Raw genomic sequence first — 22,552 nt, forward strand, 5'->3', positions numbered from 1 at the left:
TCTGAGTGATAGGGGCTTTGGGAGGTGCCTGAACATGAGTGTCATTTGATCGGGGAGATGCCTGGTGCCTGGTCTTTAAAAACAAATGGAAAAAAGCATTCTCAATCTGATTCTCTTAACCTGAGGTTCTTGCCCTGGGTAGGCTCTGGGAGGCGCGGGGAGTGTGGGGTGTGGGGGTGGAAAGAAGGGGAGAAAAAAAAACCTCCCAGTACGGAGCAGAGCAAATTGAAAGTCACAGAGGGGTGTGCCTCAAGGCGGTTTGTAAATCCACTTCCTTTGTCATAACAAGAACAAATCCCACCTTTTGAAGTTTCTCCTTCTTGTTACAAGGGGAATGCCTTTTGTTTAATCCATTTTAGCCCTTAATACCTGACCGGGATCAATCCTGTTGGCTAGATTACACAGCATTCATGCTGATTTTACCCTGACCAGGGATGGGGCACCAGGTTCTGCTCCTTGGTGTTAGAATCTCCAAAACAATCAACATCTATGCCCAGACCACTTTTATTGTGAAAGACAAAGTGCACTCTTAGAGTTAAATGCATAATCATAATGAGCATTGTTGAACAGATTTTGGTGTGTTCTATGAATGCTGTATTTTCAATGGTCCTGTGAAAACATACTCGCTTATTCACGTGGGGCATAAGAGACTGATTTCATCACAGAGAATGTAAGGCCTTCAGTCAGAACTCGAGGACCACCTTCTTTCCCAGTCCCTGTATCAACTGTGGATACAGTTTTGAGCAATAGGGGCATTTAGTGTCTCGATCCCTAGCCTCCGTGTCGTCTCTTTCACAAGATAAGAAAAAGAAAAGAAGAAAGCCTCTTAATAGAATGCAGCCTGATTTTTTCAATCTTTACAAGCTTTCAGCTCCTTTTCTTACAAGCATCTCAAAGCTGGTGACAAGCAAAGGTGAGGAGCCCTCAGAGTAAATCTCAAAAGGGCCAACTGCTGATTAGGTATTTTTCTAGGCAATTGGCTACTAACTGGCTCTTAAAAATGCACATTGTCTCTCAAATCACTTCAGGTTGCCTGAGTGCTAAGAAACCTTTCCAGAAAACCGAAAGGCAGAGCGGGGTGGGGGTGGGGGGTGGCGAGGGGGCGGGCTGCAATTATCAGCGGGGCTTTCCCGTTCCCTCTCGTCTTGAAGGAGGCCGAGACGTCACAACTGCTTCTCACCAACGTGGTATGTCCTCAAAAAAGTGGATCATGTCATGTAGGAATGACCAGAAAATGGCCCAGTCAGGGGAGACAGGAGATGTCCATTTGATACTTGGGTCAAAGGCAAGGCAGGTGGGCTCCTGGTTTCTTCGTTTTGGCTGGTTCTGTTGGCTCTGACAGTCACCCCAGGTTTCCCAGGGGCAGAAACTGTGCTCATTCATCTCTCCAGCCACAAGTCACATCACATGACTTGCGGCTTTGTGAAGTCTCAGAGAGATTTATGGGCAACGAAATGAATTGATTTTGAGAGTACATTGGGGGCCCTCTCCAGAGGAAGGTGAAAATAACACTTGTTACCAACAACCATATCAAGTAACATGTGGAACATGCTATCCTTTTCTCTTTAATAGTCAGGAGAGAGAAGTACTATTTAAGTTATAGTATTTGAGAATTGAAATTGCTTACTGGGTGTCACATTAATTCATTTATTCCTGTGATGCTTTTTTCATCTCCGTCCTTCACACTGGCAGGTGGAATACACTTTTGCTTGCCCTAGATAGGAAATACTGGTAGTGATCCTGAGAGACAAAGCAGAGCATCTTAAGTCACATAGGTTTGACTTCAAAGTTAATGATTTATCAATTTATCGTAATATAAAAATGAATGTGGGTGCAGAAATTGACAAGCTAATCCTAAAATTCATCTGGAAATGCTAAGGACCCAGAATAGCCAAAACAATCTTGAAAAGGAAGAACAAAGTTAGAAGACTCCCACTTCCTGATTCCAGAATTTATCACAGAGCTACAGTCATTGGGACTGTGCAGTGCTGGCGTGAAGAGAGACTTGTAGATGGTAATGTCCGTCCTGTCTGTCAGCTTTGCTGAGCTAACGGTCCCCTGTTGTTCAGTCAAACTCTAATCTAGGTGTTGCTGTGAAGATATTTTGTAAATGTGACTGAAGTCTGTAATCAGTTTACTTTAAGGAAGATTATCCGAGATAAGTGGGGGGGGGGGGTGCTGATTCAATCAGCTGGAAGACCTCAAGAGCGGAACTGAGGCTTCCCTGAAGAAGAAATTCTGCCTGTGCACAGCAGCTTCCGCTTTTGCCTAAGAAGTTCAGCCTCCCCTTCCTTTCTTTTTTACCCCCAGGTACCAGTCATCTTTTATTAGGCGTTCATTCTCCATTAGGATACGGTCAGGAGTGCAGAGTGCACCCTGTTCAGTGGTACTTGCGTAGCCACTCATGTGTGAGTTCTTGTAAGAACAGCAGTAATTGGAAAGCATGTAAGCTGCCAGCACCATAGAAAGCTCAGTGGTACTCCCTTTCTTCACATTGACATACTTCTTGTAATACGGGTAGTAACCTCATTGAAAGGCTCCAGCAATGCCTTTAGGGGTAAAATCCTGCATCTGTATCCAGCTTGGCAGCTCCCCTAATGTGACATCCAGGAGCTTCTTCTCCTTTAGTGGTGTGATTGACGCCATCCTGGAGTCCTGGCTCCAACCTGCCCTTCCTGACAGCCTGCCCTGTGGATATTAGAATTGCCACAATTGCATAAGCCAACTCTTTGCAATAAATCTCTCTCTCTCTTTCTTTCTCTCCATATGTATGTATGTGTGTGTAAATATGTAAATATAGGCAAACCTTGTTTTATTGGGCTTTGCTTTACTACACTTCACAGATACTGCATTTTTTACAAATTGAATTTCTGTGGCAGCCCTACGTCGAGCAAGTCTACCAGTGCCATCTTTCCAACAGCATTTGATCACTTCATGTCTCTGTCACATCTTGGTAATTCTTGTAATATTTCAAACTCTCTGATGGCTTTCAGGAAAGAGTTTTTAAAGGCAACATTTGGGCAAGTGTTGTAGCTTATGGCCTTTCTTCTGACTGGTTGATGGTGAGGTTAACAAGGTGAAGTTTTGGAAATCTTAATCATCAAACCAGTCTGGGATCTGTGTGGTTGTGGTCAGCATGTAGTCATCATCTTTCACCTGGGTGAGGGTCTTAGTTTCTGCAGAACAATTCAAAGACACGCATCAGATTGTTAGGTACATCCCTTGAGGGGGAACTAGGACTCTCGTTTTGTTACTGAAATACTTGCTTTTCCTTTGTTTCTGCATTCCCTCACTTCCCTAACTAGTAATTGCTTGAGTCTGCTCTTTGGAACTCAGGGAAGGCCTAGGAGACTAAAGCCTTTTTCTACAAACAAGAACCAGGACAAGGAGAGGCTTTTGTACCTGGGAGAGTCCTGCTCAGTTTCAGTCACCCCTTTTCTTTGATACTACCCAATTCTGAGGGGAGCAGGGGTAGGAAAAGAAAGGGAATAAAATTTTGGATAGAGAGGTTAATCATAAACTCGGCAAGGAACCTCGATTTTAGGAGAACTTTGCTTCATGACAATTGGTGATTTGTGATCTTCAATGTTACTGTTGTAATTGTTTTGGGAGGCCATGCACAGTGCCTGTGTAAGACGTCAAACTTAGTTGAGAAGTGTTGTGTGTGTTCTGATGCTCTACTGACTGGTTGTTTCCCCATCTCTCTCCCTCTCCTCGAGCCTTCCTATTCCCTGAAACATGACAATATTGAAATTAGGCCAGTTAATAACCTTACAATGGCCTCTACATGTTCAAGTGAATGGAAGAGTCACACATCTCCCACTTTTAATTAAAAGCTAGAAATGATTAAGCTTAGTGAGGAAGATATGTTGAAAATGAAGACAGACTGAAAACCAAGCCTCTTGTGCCAAACAGTCAGCTAAGTTGTGAATGCAAAGGAAAAGTTCTTGAGGGAAATTAAAAGTGCTACTCCAGTGAACACATGAGTGATAAAAAAGCAAAACAACCTTATTGCTGATATGAGGAAAGTTTAGTGGTCTGGATAGATCAAACCAGCCACCATATTCCCTTAAACCAAAGCCTGATCCAGAACAGGATCCCAACTCTCTTCAATTTTATGAAGGCTGAGAGAGGTGAGGAAGCTGCAGAAGAAAAGTTTGAAGCTAGCAGAGCTTGGTTCACAAGGTTTAAGGAGAAAAGCCATCTCTGTAACATGAAAGTGCGAGGTGGAGCAGCAAGTGCTGATGAAGAAGCTGCAGCGAGTTATCGAGAAGATGCAGCTAAGGTAGTTAGTGAAAGTGTCTACACTAAACAATGGATTTTTCAGTGTAGATGAAAAAACCTTACACTGGAATAAAATGCCATTTAGAACTTTCATAGCTAGAGAAGAGAAGTCAATGCTTGGCTTCAAAGCTTTAAAGGACAGGCTGACTCTCTTGTTAGGGACTAGTGCCGCTGATGACATTAAGTTGAAGCCAATTCTCACTTACCATTCTGAAAATCCTAGGGCCCTTGAGAATTATGTTAGATATACTTTGCTTATGCTCTATAAATGGAAAATAAAGCCTGCGTGACAGCATATCTGTTTATAACATGGCTTACTTGAATATTTTAAGCCCACTGTCATGACCTACCTCCCCCAAAAAAAGACTCCTTTCAAAATATTACTGCCCATTGACAATGTACCTGGTCAACCAAGAGTTCTGATGGAGGTGGACAATGAGATTGTTGTTTTCATGCCTGATAACACAACATTCCTTCTGCAGCCCATAGGTCAAGAACTAATTTCTACCTTCAAGTCTTATTATTTAAGAAATATATTTCATAAGGTTGTAGCTGCTGTACATAGTGATTCCTCTGATGGATCTGGGTAAAATAAATGGAAAATATTCTGGAAAGGATTCACCATTCTAGATGCCATTAAGAATATTTATAATTCATGGAAGAGGTCAAAATACCAAGAGCTCAAGCTATAGAACTCTTAGAAAGAAACACAGGTATGAATTTTGTGGTCTTGGATTTGGCGATAGTTTCTTAGATACGACACCAAGAACACAAGCAACAATAACAACAAAAATAGATAAACTTGCCTTCATCAAAATGAAAGACTTCTGTATTTCAAAGGACACTATGAAGAAAGTGAAAAGCCAACCCATAGAATGGGAGGAAACATTTGCAAATTATACATCTAATAAAGGTCTAGTACTCAGGATATATAAAGAATGATTGCAACTCAACAATAAAAAGATAAATGAAATTTAAAAATAGGCAAATGATTTGAATAGACATTTCTCCAGAAAGAGATTTAAAAATGGGCACATGATTTGAATAGACATTTCTCCAGAAAAGGAGATACTCAGATGGATAAGAAGCATACAAAAAGATGCTCAGTATTATTGGTCTTCAGGGAAATACAAGTCAGAACCTCAATGAACTACCACTTCACACCGCTAGAATGGCTAAAATTAAAGAACAGACAATAGCAAGTGCTGATGAGGATGTAGAGAAATTGGAACCCTTAGACATTGCTGGTGAAAAGGTAAAATGTAGCAGCCACTTTGAAAACAGCTGGCAGTTCTTCAGAAGTTTAAACATAAAGTTAGCACACAATCAGCAATTCCACTCCTAGGTATCTACCCAAGAGAAGTAGACGCATATGTCCACACAAAAACTTGCACACAAATGTTCATAGTAGTAGTATTCATAATCACCAAAAAGTGGAAGCAACACATATTTATTAAATGATGAATAGATAAATGAAATGTGGCATATCTACACAATGGAGTATTATTCAGCTGTAAAAAGGAATGAAATACTGAAACATGCTCAGAAAAAAAGATTCCTTTCAAAATACTACTGCCCATTGACAGTGACAGCTAACATAGATGGGGGTTTCTTTTTAGAGTGATGAAAATTTTCTGGAGTTAGATTATAATGGCTGCAAAACTCAAAAGATACCAAAATCCATTGAATTGTACACTTTAAAGGGCTAATTTTACAGAATGTGTATTGTACCTCAATGAAAGTATGAATGGGGAATAATTATAAATTCTTCTAAATGTATTTAGAATACATATAACCTTACTATAAACAGGTCTTCATGCTTTCATAATATTGATATGTAAAACACAGAGCAGTTCCCATGGGGATATTCTGTGACCTGGCCTTGAAACTAAGGATGTGATTATCACCAGGTTTTGTTTTTTAATATATAGAGGTGTCTAGGTACATACATGATATGGAGCTAAGAAATTTCTCAACTTCATTGTGTGATACAAAACTTTTTGGCTCTAGGGCAGTGAAATCATCTGCAAATAAGAGAACTCTGAACTGATAAAAAGTATATTGAAGATCCAATATTCTTTCACTAACAATAATAATTTTTTGAGCGTCTACCATGTGCTGAGCATTTTACATATGTTATGCCATTAAGTACTCAAAATAACCCTATGAGGCTATTACTCATATTTATCACATTCCACCAATAAGCAAACTGAAGCTCAATGAGGTTGGTTAACGGGCTGACTCATGTTGCTCTTTAGCAGAAGGTGATAATTGCTGAGCTGAGATTCAAACCTCCAAAGCCCAGGCTTTCTTCCCAGTGAAACACTGCCTTCCCCGTGATGGCCTGTGGATGAAAGCAATCTCACTCCACCACGTACAGTTGGGAAGTAAGCGTAGGTAAGGGGATGGTGCTAGAAGCCAGCAGACAAAGGTAGAAAAGACTTTATAAGACACAGCACCTCTTCCTTGAAAAGTGTGCTGTGTTATAATCACAAATAATAAACACTTCTGTATATGCTTTATCCAGAAACATCATTTCTTAAGGAGTTACAGCATGTTTCAAAACTCTTTTTGGAGTTCTCATTCATTCAGTTAGTATGTGTCAGGCTTGTGCTCAGTCTTGGGGATGTGAATCTGAATAAGACTCCTCAAGAAGTCAATCTGGGAGTAAACAAAGATAAGAAAAGAGAGAGCTGCAACTCGGTGTGATGCACGCCCAGGTAGAGTTTGTTGTGGGAGCAGACATGGGCATGCCTGACACTGGGATGTGAGGCCAGGAAAGATCCCGTGAAGATGATTTCAGTAGGCTCTTAGGATGAGCAAGAATTCACTTGCAATTTACCTGTGTATATAAGGAGAAGAGGTTTGTTCAGAAGAGGGAGGGAAGGGAAGGAGAGGAAGGCATCCAAGGTGGCGGGAACGTGTGCAAAGAGTGATGGAGTCCACTGTATTTCCGTCTCACACCCTCTAAGACCTCTGTGTCTGATGTGGCAAAGCCTGTGACAGACACTGTTAGTTGTCTACCTAATAACGCCTCTCCTTTCTTGTTACTGGAACTCCAATTTTGCTTGTAATAACAAGTGACTAGGGTCTTGGAGATGAATTTTGCCTGCTTTAAAGCAGTTATAACAACCCTCTTCCTCTTAGACAGACATTCATTTCCCCAGTCTCCATTAGAGCTTGGGGTAACCATGTGACCCAATTCTGGCCATAATATGTAGAGGGAAAAGCTTCTCCATTCCTGAGAGAAGAGGCAGAAATGGCTGGTGCTATATGAAGGAATAGGCAAAAACTTAAAAAGCCAGCATGCTAAGGGTAAGGAACAGAAAAGAGAAAAACCATCCAGGTAAGACTTCTTGTCATGCAATAAAATAATAAGCAATCAACATTGGGTTTGCTATAAGTAGTGATCAAAAGCATTTCTATGTGATACAGAGCACTTCTAAAAACAGAGAAGTGAAGTTTTCTCCCTACTCTTTCTTTAAAATCCAACTATAAACAGCGTTTCTTTTTTCTTCTTTTTTTAATTTATTATTTTAAATTGAAGTATAGTCAGTTTATAATGTGTCAACTTCTGGTGTACAGCATAATGTTTCAGTCATACATATACATACATATATTCTTTTTCATTATAGACTACCAAAAGATACTGACTATAGTTCTCTGTGCTATGCAGAAGAAATTTGGTTTTTTATCTATTTCGTATATAGTAGTTATTATTTGCACATCTGAACTCCCAATTTATCCCTCCCACCCTTTCCCCGCCCTGGAAACTGTAAGTTTGTTTTCTATGAGTCTGTGAATCTAAACAGCTTTTCTTAATTTGGAATTAAGAATTGATTATGGAATTCATGGAATTCATCTCTGATTAACCACCACCAAGATAGGCTGAGCTCTGTGGGTGTTCTTCCTAATGTCCATTTCCAGCTCCATTTGCTCTGAGAAGTTACAAGAAGAACATGGCCATTCTCCCTTGGCGTAGTCATGATAATACAGCCCCCGTGGCAGCCATCACCTAGTATGAAGCCCTTGGAGCCACTGCAGATAGTAAATGACTATGGTAGAGATGTCCCATGATCCTAGGACCATGCACATATCAGGTTGCAATTACTAGAAAGATGTCAGCTTTTGCTCCTGGCAGAGGACCCTGTTTATCTTTGTCATTGGCATTATTGCTTCCATCACCGGGCCAAAAGCTTATTAGCCACTGGAAGTTGACAGAGACACACAGACCAGAGCAACCAACTGTGATATGAAGAACCGATATTCTTGCAGGCTTCACACACAGTGTCTTCAGTGCATCTTCCCATTGGCCAAATTTGTGATGACCCACCTCTAACAAGGGGCAACAGGCTATATTTACTCATCTGTGTCAAATCCATCTCCAGCCCAAAAGACAGAAATAATTGAATACTGGAGTTGGATGGATTCTTTTTTTTTTTTTCTGTTAGCCATGCAGTTTATTTTATTTTATTTTACAATGTTGTGTTAATTTTTGGTGTACAGCATAGTGATTCAGTTATACATATGTATATTCCTTTTCACAGTCTTTTTCATTACAGGCTATTACAAGATATGGAATATAGTTCCCTGTGCTATACCTAGGATCTTGCTGTTTATCTATTATATATATATTAGTGTGTATATGTTAATCCCGAATTCCAAATTTATCCCTCCACTCCCCACATTTCCCCCGGTAACCACAAGTTTGTTTTCTATATCTGTGAGTCTGTTTCTGTTTTGTAAATAAGTTCATTTGTGTCATTTTTTTAGATTCCACATAAATGTGGAATGTGGTATTTTTCTTTCTCTTTCTGGCTTACTTCACTTAGTATGACAATCTTCAGGTTCATAGACTTGGATAGATGGTCATTTTTTCTGTTCCATGCTCAAAGGAAGAAAAACCCACAGCAAAAGCAGCTCCAAATGACTTCTGTCCCTGAACTGAAGCCACCTTGATTTTATCCATCAGTGAAAGCTCTGAGCAATGACAGAAATGTGAAGATACATATATACTTTTCTGTGACTACTAGAGACTTGATTATGCTCTTTAGGAAATTGTAAGTTCATCAAGGGCAGACTCAAGGTCATTATTTTAGCACCTCCGCGTAATGCAATGCTCTGTCCTGTAATTCGGTTTATGCTGACTCTTCCTCACACTCTTACTCTTTTCTCTTGCTTCTCTCACACCACCTCCTGGATCGTTTCTTTTCTTAGAGGTCCATGTCCTTATGTATGGAGATGAATTTAGCTTATCTAGGTTTCTCCAATTCTGCTTCTCCACTTATTCCCCTCAAGGACAACAAAGGCTGGCTAGCCAAGTAGCACAAACGGGATTTCTCTTTTAAAGATGAGGGAGGGGAAAGGCTATAACATTTCTTATCCATGTAACTCCCATAAATCATTACACTGATAAATCTGTTCTGTCACCGAAAAACCATCTGCATCCCTCTTTGCCTACCAAATGAGTTCCATCCCCATCACCTGACATTTAAGGGCCCCTGTGACCACAACCAACCTTCCCTAAAAACAGGGTTTCCCAGCACTAGCACTATGGACATTTTGGGCGGAGTAAGTTTTGTTGTGGGAGCTGCCCTGTGCAGTGTAAGATATTTAGCAGCATCCTCGGCTTCTACCCACTAGAAGCCAGTAGCACCCCTCCTCTTCACTGTGACAACCAAAAATCTCTCTAGACATTGCCAAATGTCCCGAGTGGCAAAATCTCCTTGGGCTGAGAATCACTGCTTAAAAGCCTTACTACCTACTACTTCGCTGGGTTCTGTATTTTGCCTGTACTCTGTGTATCCAGCACGCTCTGAATGATCTCATCTTCATACGTTTGCTTATTCTGTCCCTTTGGCTTGGGATACCTTTCTTTCATCACCCAATTCTATCAACGGCAAATCCTACTCATTGTTTAAGGCCAAAATCATTGCTCTGTGAACTTTACTTGATTTCCTCTTATTGAAAGCTTTCAGAGTTTGTCCTTTGAATTCTCAATAACATCTTGTTGATGCTTCTCATGAATTAATTCTCCATTTCCACTTGACTTCTTGAGTATAGTAATTGTTTTGCAGGTGCTCAGCAAATGAATGTTTGCCATATGGATATATCAATGAATTTTTTGTAGTGGAAAATTTAGAACATGGGGGTAAAAGATAATGTTCTCTCTCCTCCATGAAGGCGGTCACAGGGGGATCTTCCTCGTGCTTTCGGGATCCTTTTGCTGAGTTACTGACAAATATTGTAACAGATCTGAGGATTCACTAGAACCTGCCCTACTCAAAAGAATTTAAAGAAGCAAGCAAGCTGATCTTGATTATTCCCTTCCACAACACGCATGGTGAGTGCCCTAAAGCAATCTCATTGTTCTTAAGTGACTAGAAAAGTTTAGGCCACTCCCTTCCTCTTGTGCATCCCTGGAAATGCAAAGGTCCCAGACTTTCCTGACCCACCCGCACTCCCACAGCTGTCAGCACTCACTTTGGGAAGCCTTCCTGCCACAGCAGGTCACAAGCAATGTCAAGAAATTAAGTTTTTCCCATCCAGATGCCTTTTCTTCTATAAGTCATTTCTCCCTTCTAGAGAAAGGACAACTAGAAAGTCATGGATTCCAATACAGCCATCCAGCGGTCATGGTGACTGACCCAATGTGGTTTGGGAAACTGTTCTTAAGACCAACCAGCCGTTACAGGAATCCTTCACTGAATAGTTTCCTCAGCAGGTAAATTCATTTCAAGTATTTCTATGCTGCCACCTTGAGTTCACCGGGAACAGTGCAGCCCCCTCCTGTCACTGAACGGACAGCTAGCTGTGTGATTGCACATTCTGTCTCCAGCGCCAGGCGCTGCAGCAGACTCGGAAGACAGAACCTTTGTCTTATCGCTGCACGTTAGCCACTCAGGCTGTTCCGGCCACGAGGCAGGCCTGTCAATGGCACGTTTGATGTCTTATTGCTTGCTGGCATATCCTGGATATACTCGGTTGCTTTTTTTTTTTTTAAAGAAAAGCTTAGACATGAAAAAGCTCAGAATGAAATGGAATTATAAAAACAGAAAAAAGAAAATCCCTTTCAGAATCTCTATCGGCTCCCATGAGCTGACCAGGACTCGCCTTTAAAAGCAGAAATCAGAATAGTGACCAAGAATGTGTGTGTGTGTGTGTGTGTAAAAGGTGGAGAAAGTATGGTTTTGCCTAATTTCTCTCTGACTTTCCAAACAATTCCATATTACTGAAGTTAAAACTTCCTCATTTTATATAATGAGATTTTATTTTTACCCAGATAACATCTTTAAACAGAAAGTACATTTAAAATTATTTCACTATAAGTAACCATGGAATAAACTTTTTCTCCTGAGTTTGTACCAGGTGGCTGGTTTGAAAATCAACAAGACCTTTTTTCCTCTCTTTTTTTTGGAGGGGTGGGGGAAGTGTTTTTCTTAAATAAATGTCTGTTACATTAATGATTAAAATCAATTAAGTTCAACTTGTAAAGTGATATAAAAGGACACCGATTAACTCATTTCAATTAGGTGATTTATTGCCCTCTAGTGGTATGAGATACTAAATATTGATGTAAAGGGAAGGCAGTGAATTTGAGATAACTTACTGATTGAGCAGCTACTCTGTTCCTTGCACAGTTCTAGGTTCTGTGGTTAGAATTATGTTGCAGTTAGCAGCAAAAAAAGATTGGTCAGGATTCCAGCTTCAACGAACATAGACTTTAATGGGGGAGACAGAAAATTAAAGTTTAAATAAGAAAAATCTTAAATGGAAAGACTTGCTCTGCAGAGAATTAGAATAGGGTGACGTGGGTTCACAGTGATTGCGTGGTTAATTTAGATTGTGATATCTAGAATATCCTCCCTAAGAAAGCGCCATATACCTTTAGATCCGAACGCCAAGACAGCCAGCCACGTGCAACTCAGGAGAGAAAGTCAGGAGCATTCCAGGCAGAAGAAAGAGCTGGCGCAAGAATCTCAAGGCAGAAGTCAGTTTAGGGTGTTCAAGGAACAGAAAGGTGGTCAGAGTGGCTGGAGTGTGGCAGATGGAGAGAATGGTGTAAGATGACAGTGGAAGGTAGGTGATGGCCGAATCACATAGGGTCTTGAAAAATCAAGGAGAAAGTTGAAGGGCATCAAGCAGGGGAATAACACAATTTGACTCAGTCTTTATTTAAAAGCTCACTCCGGTTACGTGTTGAGAATAAATTGTAGGTAAGCAAAGGAGGAAGCCAAGAGACCAGCTGGGAGGCTGCTGTAGGGATCCTGCATCGGAAGTGATGGTGGCCTGTCCAGTAGAGCAGTGGCAGAGATGGAGAGAGCTGACGTATTTGGATGTGTTTTAAAGGTGGAATCAACAGGATTTGTTGAATGCCTTGTATGTAGGTAGTGAGGGAAAGCAAGGACTTAGAAGTGACACCTGGATTTTTAATTGATTTACTGAGTGGAAGGAAATTGTACATACCAAGATGAGGAAGATGGCCTGAGGATTAAGTCCGGGAAGCAAATCAGGTCAGTGGCCTTCATAGCTTGGATACAAAATACAGTACAATGGTTTAAAGAATGTGTTATGCAATGGTGACCGATACATATAAATATTAAGATTTCAAGAGGTACAGAAGAGCTACAAAATTTATCAAAGGAAATTAGGAAGGACAGCCCCCAGATTGCAGTGTGAGGCATCCCAAGCAGGTAGGGAAGGAGAATTTAGTGCCATGGGGCTAAGAGCCAAGGGCTTTGAGACCTTCTATGACCAGCATTTGTGGCACTCCTGAAATATACCAGACACTCTAGGCAGAACTTCACATACCTTACCTCATCAATTCTTTGAACAGTCTTGCAAAGTATGTATATATTGCCATTTCCCAGCTAAGAAAACTGAGGGTCTAAGAAGATGAAGGTCCTATAAATGGCTACTAGCAGGAATGGAACTAGAACTCTCAAGTTCCAGTGCTCTGGAACCCATGTGATGCAGTTCTATAGATTTTTGACAAGTTGAGGAGGAAAATTGAACTAGTTTGGGTATCTCTTCTTAAAGTTTAATGTTCTATCTTTCTACCCAAACATGTGGGGGCAAACCAGATAGCGATGTTTCTGTAAAGCAGCCAGGTAAATTCTCCTGACTGAGGCAAAACTGGACTTGAGAGTGAAGATGATTTTGATGAAGATGATGATGTAGTTGCCATTTACTACGTACTTTCCATGTTAGTGTTTCAAGCACATTTTCTTATGTAATCCTCACAACAAATTTGCAATCTGTTATTATCTCCATTTTACAAATGAAACTAAAAGACAGAGAGAGAGAAGTGATTTGCCCAAGGTTGCATCGCTCCTGTACTCCGTGAACAAGCTCAGGTGTGGACACCAATCTGTCTTCCCTGTAAGCCCTGTTCCCCTTGTAACAGCTTCTCTTGGGTCCTAGTGTCGTGGCCCACATAGGCCCGTCCTCATTTGCAGGGCTTGGGGATACAGGGAATGGGACCATTGATGGGGCAATCTTTGGCCACCACTGAGTGTCACACAAAGTATAAAATCTTGTCTAACAGTATATTATGACCCTATGGCACAAAGGAGAAGAGGAAAGAAAAGGAGATATGAGCCAACAGAGGATCTGTCTGTGAAACTGGAAGCTCTGAGGACCCTTGGTGAGTTGCAGGAAAGGCCCTTCTCTTGGATAGTGAGTTTCCTACAGGCTGAGGGAAGACTCCCGCGGCTCCCCCTGGTGAAAGTCATGAGCCAGCAGAGGGAGCTAAAGCAGCGCAAATGGGACTTCTGGATAATAATAATAGCAAACACTTAAACAGTGCTTACTATATGCCCAGCACTGTTCTAAGCAGTTTACATATCTCTTTATGTTAAATGTGAGATTAACTGACTCTGGAAAGTCACCAGTTTTCAAGGAAATTGGCTCCTTTCTTCCAAGGTGGTGGAGAAAATGCCTTTAAACAACTTTCAAGAGGTGGAGAGAGAGAGGAAATAAGTGAGAGGACTAAGTAAGGTGTTGAGATGTTTGGGTTACATGTTACCAGAACTTCAGCCCAGATAGAAAACGTACTGGCTCCTGCGACTGGAAACAGACAGGGTATAGCCTGAAACAACTCCAATGAGGAAATTAATGCCACCTGTACTCTTTCCTCGTATTTTGTCCCTGCTTCTCTCAGAGTGACAGCTTCATTCAGCCCTAACCATGGGGCTAGAAGCCAAGGGCTTTGAGACCTTCTATGACCTAGGGGCTCCACCTGCATTCAGTTTTCTCTTTGGAGCTAGAACCATTGTGTTTGAAAGTTCCTGAGCTCATAACTTCCCAAGTTTGCCATTCAAGAAAAGGACCCAGTTTCAAGAATCCCAGAGAAGGACTCTGATTGGCACAGCTTGGGTCATGTGCCCATATCCTGACTCACACTCCACGACTGAGGGAAAGGAGAAGAGTGATTGACAGCCCCCATTGGAACCACCTACATGGCTAGGTGTTGGGGGATGGTGTGCAGGGAGAAAGCAATTCCCCTACAGGAGGATGGCCTGCTGGGCAGGTATTTGATGTGCATCACAAAAGAGCTGAAAGAGGAAGAAGACAGTGAAGGTTTGTCCTGGTTCCACTACTTTCTATGCTTCTCCCCCAGTTAGCAGTCAGAGTCCTAAGGCTCTCCATGCAGCCCACCCCCATCCAAAGGCCAAGAAACACTTCCTTTTCCCCTGGTAGCACATTCATTCTTGCCTTCCTCAATCCCCCTCCTGAAGGCTCACCTTCCCCTGGAAACTTTACTTATGGGGTTTTCACATTGTGAAATGACAGGAGCTACTCAGAGAAAATATGATTCCAGCTTTTCATTGGCGATCATCCAGATACAGTGCCCACAAGGAGGTGTTCTAATGGTCAGGACAGGCGCAGCTTGCAGCATCCCATATTCAGCCAGCCTCTCCTGCCTGCACATCTGTCACCGGGAACAAACTAACCCCAGGCTCTGATGCTTACCTGCCACAGGGAGGATGCAACAGCAGTGACACCTTTGAGGAGTTTTGTTCCTGGACATCCTGGAAAACGCAGTGGAATTATTGGTTGGCCCCTAAACAGAAATTAATACTGTGTATGGCCGTGTGTGTGTGTGTGTGTGTGTGTGTGTGTGTGTGTGTGAAGGCTTCGGGGGCTCTATGAGAACTTTCACCTGGAGCAGAACAGATTCTCAGATCCTGGTTTCTCACTTGGGAACCTGTTAGACTGTCAGCAGAAAGGGATGCTTTTCAGTAAGATGCAGGTGGAGCCCCTAGGACGTCAACCAAATTCCTCTGCAGCCAAGACTGTCCAGGAAGAGCTCAGGCACTCTTCCTGGGCTCTCCACTTAGAGGAGTAAGATACCACCCTTCCTTTAGTGAGAGCAGGAAGCCCAGGGAGGTCAGAGCAGGATCCCAGTAGCGAAGGACCTACAAGCTGCAGGATTCATTGTATTCTGTGTGAAAGGCACCCCTGGGCCTGGAAAGGAGCAGCTAGGGCATAGCCATGGCAGAAGAAGTCAGAGAGCAGTGCCAATGGACATTGCAATAACCAGAAAATTTAAACTGGTCCCCAGGCAAACCCATGAGGTCCTGGATCTCTGAAAAGGAATGGAAGAACAGTTGGGGTTGTGGTCCATTTGGAGACCTAGTGATCTTACTGGAAGCAGGAAGACGAGTGGGGTCAGTGTCTATTCCAGTTGGGAGCCATGTCCTTGTTTGCTGTCCCCCAGAGGCTGGTGTATCCAGGGGAAATGAAGGTTCCATCTCTCTTCTGAGTCCTTAAGGAATCCTAAGATCAGTGAAGGGGACCAAGCACAGAACTAACAAAGGAGAAACAGAGCAAAAAAGTTCAGTGTGTGAGGCTGACATTATTTACAACTACGTCTAAGAACAGAGGAAGCATTTTATAACCACACACAGGCTCCACAAGCAAAACAAATGGAAAAGCAATAGAGCAGACCATAAACTTCCCAATGCAGCCAGTGTTTTTATTATTATTTTAATTTTAATTAGCTTCTTCTTTTATTGTGTTTTAGGGCTGTCATTAGATGATATACCAAGGCCAAACTGAGTGCCAGTGGGCAGACACAAGCCCTGTGTCAGCCAAGTATTTTTTGCTGATTAACATTCTTCTTGGCCCAGAGGAAACACATCCTCTCTCCAAATTCAGATTTTTTTTTTTTTTTTGGCATAAAATTTTGGAAGCTCGACCTAAAATTCTCCATGGTGACCATCTTGCCTATTCTCAGCCTGTCATAAGATTCATAGTGTAGAAACATCGGTAAAACCAAGGAGAAATGGTAGAGGTCATCTTACCCTTATAACCTTCCTCCGTTTCTCCCTTTCTCCTCTCCTTCCTGCCTCTTTCTTTTTTCTTTCTGTGAATTCACTAATATATTTAACTTTAGATGGCATTTTATCTGATTATAAAATATGTATATATTTTCATTTTTTCTAGTTCAGAACTTCTTTTAGTTCGGAACTTTTAAGTCATTCATGTCTTTATTCTTCAAGCACCTATTATTTATTTGTTATAACTTAGTTATTATTTATTATATATTTTTTATTATTAAAGCACTGAGCTGAGTATTGCCATAGATCAGAGCAGAGTTTCTCAGCCTGAGCATTATTTACATTTGGAGCCAGATAATTTTTTGTTTGGGGGTAAGGGGGTCCTAATACATCGTAGAATGTTTAGAGTATCCCTGGCCACTACCCCCTACATGTCAATAGCAGCCCCTCTCCCCAGCTGTGTCCACCAAAAATGTCCCAGGAGCCCGCTTTGGAGAGCCAGCCCTGCCTTCAAAGACCTGGCCCCGGGACCTGCAGATCCTTCCACCCAGGGCCCCCATCCCTTTCCTCAGGCAGTGGTTCCCTCTGCATGAAAATATTCTTTCAAGCCAAGCAACTGCAACTAGTGGCAAGTTTTCAACTATTCTACCAAGAGCGCTGGCAGCCAGGCACGTCTTTTATAGTTTTTGAGAATTTTTATAGTTATAGTTGATGTGTGGGAGGTGGTTGGAGATCTGAGTGTTTGCAGTAGGTTAGGATTGCAGCTCAGCACTACCTTTTCTTGCTTATTTCATGGTTGTGCCTTAAAAGTCATTAAACCAAAGTCATAAAGACAGTTGAAGATATCAGGGCGTGGCACTGTCTACACAAGGATGGTTTATTGGCACCGGAGTTCAGTCATTTTTGAATTCAGGTAGTCTGTGACTAGTGCAGACTTCTTGATAGGTTTTTCTAGAACCATATTTCTAATAATATAAGTGAAATTGTCTCCCGCTAGACAAAGACTCTCATCCAGTTACCTAGTCATATTTATTTAATGGTTTTAAAAAAAAAGACAAAATTTGACTACTTAAGCTAGTTATAAAATAAGAAAAGTAACAAAGGACCAAATGATCACTCCAGCATGTCTTCAATCACAGGTAAATTATTATAGTTTGTCTGCTGAGGAAAAGTCTGAAGGAATTGCATGCACAGGGATGTGAACAATATGTAGACTTGTTTTATTTTTCTGCCTGTTAGTAATTGTCCATCTGAGGCACAGTGGACAAGATGTCATCTACCATCTACTTCAGGGTTTGTTTATAATATTGACAAGAGCTCAATAAATTCAATATAAAGTTGTCTAAAACTGTTAAACGATAAAAATGTTTACATTAACAAAATCATTTAACAGTGTTTTAAATTCATGATAAAAATTCTATAAACAATTCCTATCTCTCGTTTGTTTTAGTTTTTGTCCATTCAGAAATCATATTCCCAAATTCATCAAAGTCTCCTGCTGACACTGGGGTTCTCAATCTTGGCTGCATGTTAAAAATCACTTGGGGAACTTAAAAAAAAAGTCCTGAAGCCCAGGCCAAATCCAAGAAATCATGTCAGGATCTCTTGGGGTGGGACCTCGACATCAGGGTTCTCACCTTCATTGAGATGTAGGGAGAGGCTTGGCTGGGTCAACAGGTGTGATCTATTAACTAAGGAGACAGATGTTCATTCAGAATAAAGGGACACCAGATGTGCACCAGCCATTCCATTCCAAGAGTCATTATTTTCCATCTGAAACACATTTGCCTTCATCAGTTACTTCATGTCTCTTTCACCAAAGTCACCAAGAGGATTTAGTGCTCTCAGAATAGAGGGCTCTTCTGTTTTGAGGGCTCGTCTGAAAAGCTAAACCTGAGAGGAATGAATAGTTCCTTGTCTCCTGCATAGAACTCCCCTTTAGTCCATTGAACTACACAAAGGTTTTTAAATAACCAGGTGATGTCCTGGGCAGGTGCCTTGCAGCCTACATTAGTCTTCCCAAACGACCAGCCTGATCCAGCCAGTCCTCTCATTTCCCCTGCAGCTTGGAGGCTTCATTCCTAATCTGTCAGCACAGGAAATTGCTGGCAGGTATCTTCTTTCACGCACGAGGCAGGGAAAACAAAGAGGTCATACTGCTCAGTGCTTTGACTGTGTCCAGTTGGGACTAGAAAATTTGCCCCAAAACAAAGCCGTTCCATTTCTGATGAACCAGGTTGCCCCACATTAAGGACCAAAGACAGCATCCAAATCTCAGAATGCTTTTGGGCTAAAATGAAAATGAGAAATGTTTTAAATAAGATTAGTAAAAACCACATGTGATACAGCCGCTCAGTACACAGTCATTCGAATCTATACACAGGCTTGATTTCGTTTTCTCAGTCAGATGGCAGCCTACATTTCCAGTCATAGCTTTTCTTGACATCCCTATTTTAAACCAATTGTGTAAAACTGGGCATTAAAGTTGGGTTTTGAGAATCATTAAATCAGCGTGAACTGAACTGTAGTGAAGAGTAAAGATGAGAATCGGGCCAATCAAGGTCCTCTTGAATTCAGATCTCTGTGGACGACCTAGTATATACAAAGCATGCACGTGGAATGAAATGATTTCTCCTCCAGCTGTAACATCTCCCAGTCACGCTCAGAGGGCTAATCTCCAGCTGATGGTGACCCTCTTAGCTTCATGATTTTATTTCCTTGGATTATCCAATAACTGCATTTATCTGAAACCGATCCTGCCATAGACATTCTTCAGATGCCAAGGAATATCTGTTCTTTTAATGAGTCTGTGTATTGCTCAAATAGCTATGCATGCACTCCTTCCAGGCTTTTCCAGTTTTTTTTTTAATCTCTTTTGCTTGCTTCATTTAAAGAGGTTAACTTTGCTTTGAATCTTGGTTCTTATTTTCTATTCTCAAGCTTCAGATATACAAAGGCTCCCTAACATTGCAGCTATTTCAAAGAAGACAGATTTCAAATTTGTGAAATTTCCAAAGGAATATAATTTTAAAATATTTATTTTAAATACATAGCTAGCTTTCTGAGAATCTGTCATAACTTGCTTAACACAGTCTTTACACAAAATACATTTGAGCAAAATAAAACATGTCTCCACATCTTTCATTTTAGAAAAGAGCTTTTAATAGAGTCCATGAGAGTTTATTCTGTATTATGGGAGATCCTAAGTTTAAAATACAATTCCTTTGTAAATAGACACTTACAATTTTATTTGTAAATATAATATAAAGGATAAAGCACTATTTATATGTGTATAAATATATACATACATATGTTTAAAGGGTTGAGATAGCAACAAAAAGTAGTCTTAATAGGCTTTCCAGTAGAGAGAGCCATAGAGAGAGGATAGGAGAGAGGAAAAGAGAGAAGATTTATATTGAATTTGGGGTAGGTGTTCTTGCACATGGAAGAACTCACAGCAGAAGTCTTCTCCAGCTCATTTGCTTTGCAAAGGAAGGCTTTTTATAATAATTAAAATGTTAATAATAACAGTCATAGCTAATATCTGTTGAATGTCTGTGCTCCATAAATTCTGATAAAAAACAGTTACTCATTCACTGTTCACATATGTGTTCACATTAAAAACAAAAAACACTACATTTAATAAGCATGTACCATGGTGCTGGGCTATGGAAGGCAGAGGGAGGGGAGGAGAGAGCTATGCAAACAAATAAGTCAAAAAAGCTATCACCGAGGGAGGCTCTAGGTGTGGCCATGTATTTCCTCTTCACTGGCCACATGTCCTTGCATTTTTAGGCAAAGATAGATCAGTAACTCAAGAACTTGAAATATGATGAGATAAAGCTGTGGTGTTAACTTTGGCCACAAGATGGCAGCAGAGTTCAGCTAGTTCTTCAGAAGGCACTCAAACGCTAGAGGAGAAGGGAATGGCTGTGTACAATTCCTTGTAATGAGCCGTAATGGAAAAGAAACTGAAAAAATATATATGTATGTATCTACATGTATAACTGAATGTCCTTGCTGTACGCCTGAAACTAAGATTAAATCGACTTCACTTCAATAAATAATAAGAATTAAAAAAAACCTAATAAAACTAATGGGTAAGTTGGGGAAAGACTATCTTGGCGGTTACACCTGGAACTTTATTTTCTGATCATTTATCACAATACCTATTAAATATTAAAAATATCACAAGTTTAATGTCAGCCAAGTCACAATATTAAAATTACATTTATTCATTCATTTGTTAACTTACAAATGTAAAAAGCCATTAATTTCCCAAAGATTTGAGTACCCGCTGGGAGCCAGCACTGTGCTGAGCGCTGCTGACACTTGGCACCAAAAACGGTCACAATCCCAGCTCTCATTGGACTTCGAGCCCAGTCAGGACAAATATTAGAAAGATAAGCACAGAATTGAATTTATAATTATTCATAGCCTGTAACTACCTGTAGAATGTAAGCTCATTTAGAGCAGGGAGTTTTGTCTGTTTAGTTCCATGATGGATCTCAAGTGCCTAGAACAGTGCCTGGCATACAGCAGGTAGCAGGTGCCAGGTACCAGAGAAGGGTGGCCGACAGACTGAAGAAATATATTTATAAATCTGAGTTATGTATACTCAGGGCATGGCTCTTGTGAGTGTTGAATGGAGGACCATGGCCTGGGGTTGAGGAAATGATGCTTGGAAGGATGAGCGGGAGGGGACTAGGTGGTCGCGTGTGTATATATGTGAGCTGAGGGGTGGGGAGTCCCCTGGCACAGAGAGTACCATGGGTGAAGGCCCTGCAATGGTGGTGGTTGGGGTAAGGGGGCAAGAGGGGGCCAGGGGATAGTGGCTTGATGTACTGAACCGAGGATAGTCAGCTTGGCGGCAGCACAGGGAGGGAAGGGGGTTGCAGATGAGTGATGTGCCGAGCCTTGGGTGTGAAGATGTGCAAGAGAGGAGCAGGAGTCGATTTGAGAAGGAGAAGTGGAGGCTATTTATTGCAAGTCCAGATGAGAGATGATAGTAGCTTAGACTTGACAGATACTGGTGGAGTGGAGGGAATACTCAAGAGTCTCACCAGATACTCAGCAGGCAAAGCCAGAAGACTTGGGAATACAGAGTCCAGAAAGGGAGGGAGGGAGGAGTTCCCAGGACTTTGCAGTGGCATGTGTGATGGATAGGAAATCCTGACAGAAAACCAGTTTGAGGAAAGAGGGAAGCTCCTGAGTTCTGTATGGGGCATGTTGAGAATTTGAGACATCCTGGTAGACATACGAAGTACATGGTTGGATTTAAAGGTCAAAGCTCAGAGAGGTCTGGGGTAGAAGAGGTTTGGGAGTTATTGGCATGTAGGTGACCTTTGAAGGAGAGGGTATGGTTGAACCCAGTTTGGGAGTGAGTACAGGAAAAGAAATAGGGTTTCTGACGAGCCCAGAGGAGCACCCACATTTAGTGGCCAGATGGAAAAGGACGGGCTAGAGCAGAAAGGAGGAAAACTAGAAAAGACTGTGTAGACACAGTGGAGAGAGCTCTCCAGAAGCAGGAAGACCCTTCCCCGTGTCCTGAGAAAGGCAGGCCAGTATCCCCGTCCTCCACCTCAATCCTTCCCTTCAGTGTGTTCATTCTTTCACCCATTCATCCATCCATGCAGCAGGGGCTCCTACCAGCCCCAACACGAATGTCCTTGGCCCCGGATAGAGCCAGGCCCTGGGAAAATAATCATTTTAGAGCCACCAGAACATAGGTAAAGGCAGCAGGAGGAAGGCACAATGGACAGCAGCTCCTGTTAATTAGTGAAGGAAATTAATGGGAGAACGTATTTACAGATTCAAAAGGAGAGACCCCTGGACTAAGGGTCAGGAATCCAGAGATCCAATCCGAGTTCCCCTACTGGCTTCTACGCCTGCGTGGGGATCTCTCTCCCCAGGCTTGATTCCAGTGTTACCGTCATTAAATTTCAAGGGAGAAGATTGTGGGTGAGCAGGTAGGTGGGGCAAGA

At 41.6% G+C, this 22,552-nt stretch overlaps 1 long non-coding RNA gene and 1 pseudogene across 5 annotated transcripts in view; one reads left to right on the forward strand and one right to left on the reverse strand.

The window, feature by feature from the left end:
- The window catches only part of LOC105074608 (uncharacterized), a 202,424-nt gene that overhangs the window by 56,325 nt on the left and 123,547 nt on the right, over positions 1-22,552 (forward strand). The gene's annotated exons all lie outside the window — the stretch shown is intronic.
- LOC105074610 (ATP synthase F(0) complex subunit f, mitochondrial pseudogene) lies at positions 2,381-2,646 on the reverse strand (annotated as a pseudogene).

The sequence above is a fragment of the Camelus bactrianus genome, chromosome 6 (genome assembly GCF_048773025.1).
Source record: "Camelus bactrianus isolate YW-2024 breed Bactrian camel chromosome 6, ASM4877302v1, whole genome shotgun sequence".
Classification (NCBI taxonomy): domain Eukaryota; kingdom Metazoa; phylum Chordata; class Mammalia; order Artiodactyla; family Camelidae; genus Camelus; species Camelus bactrianus.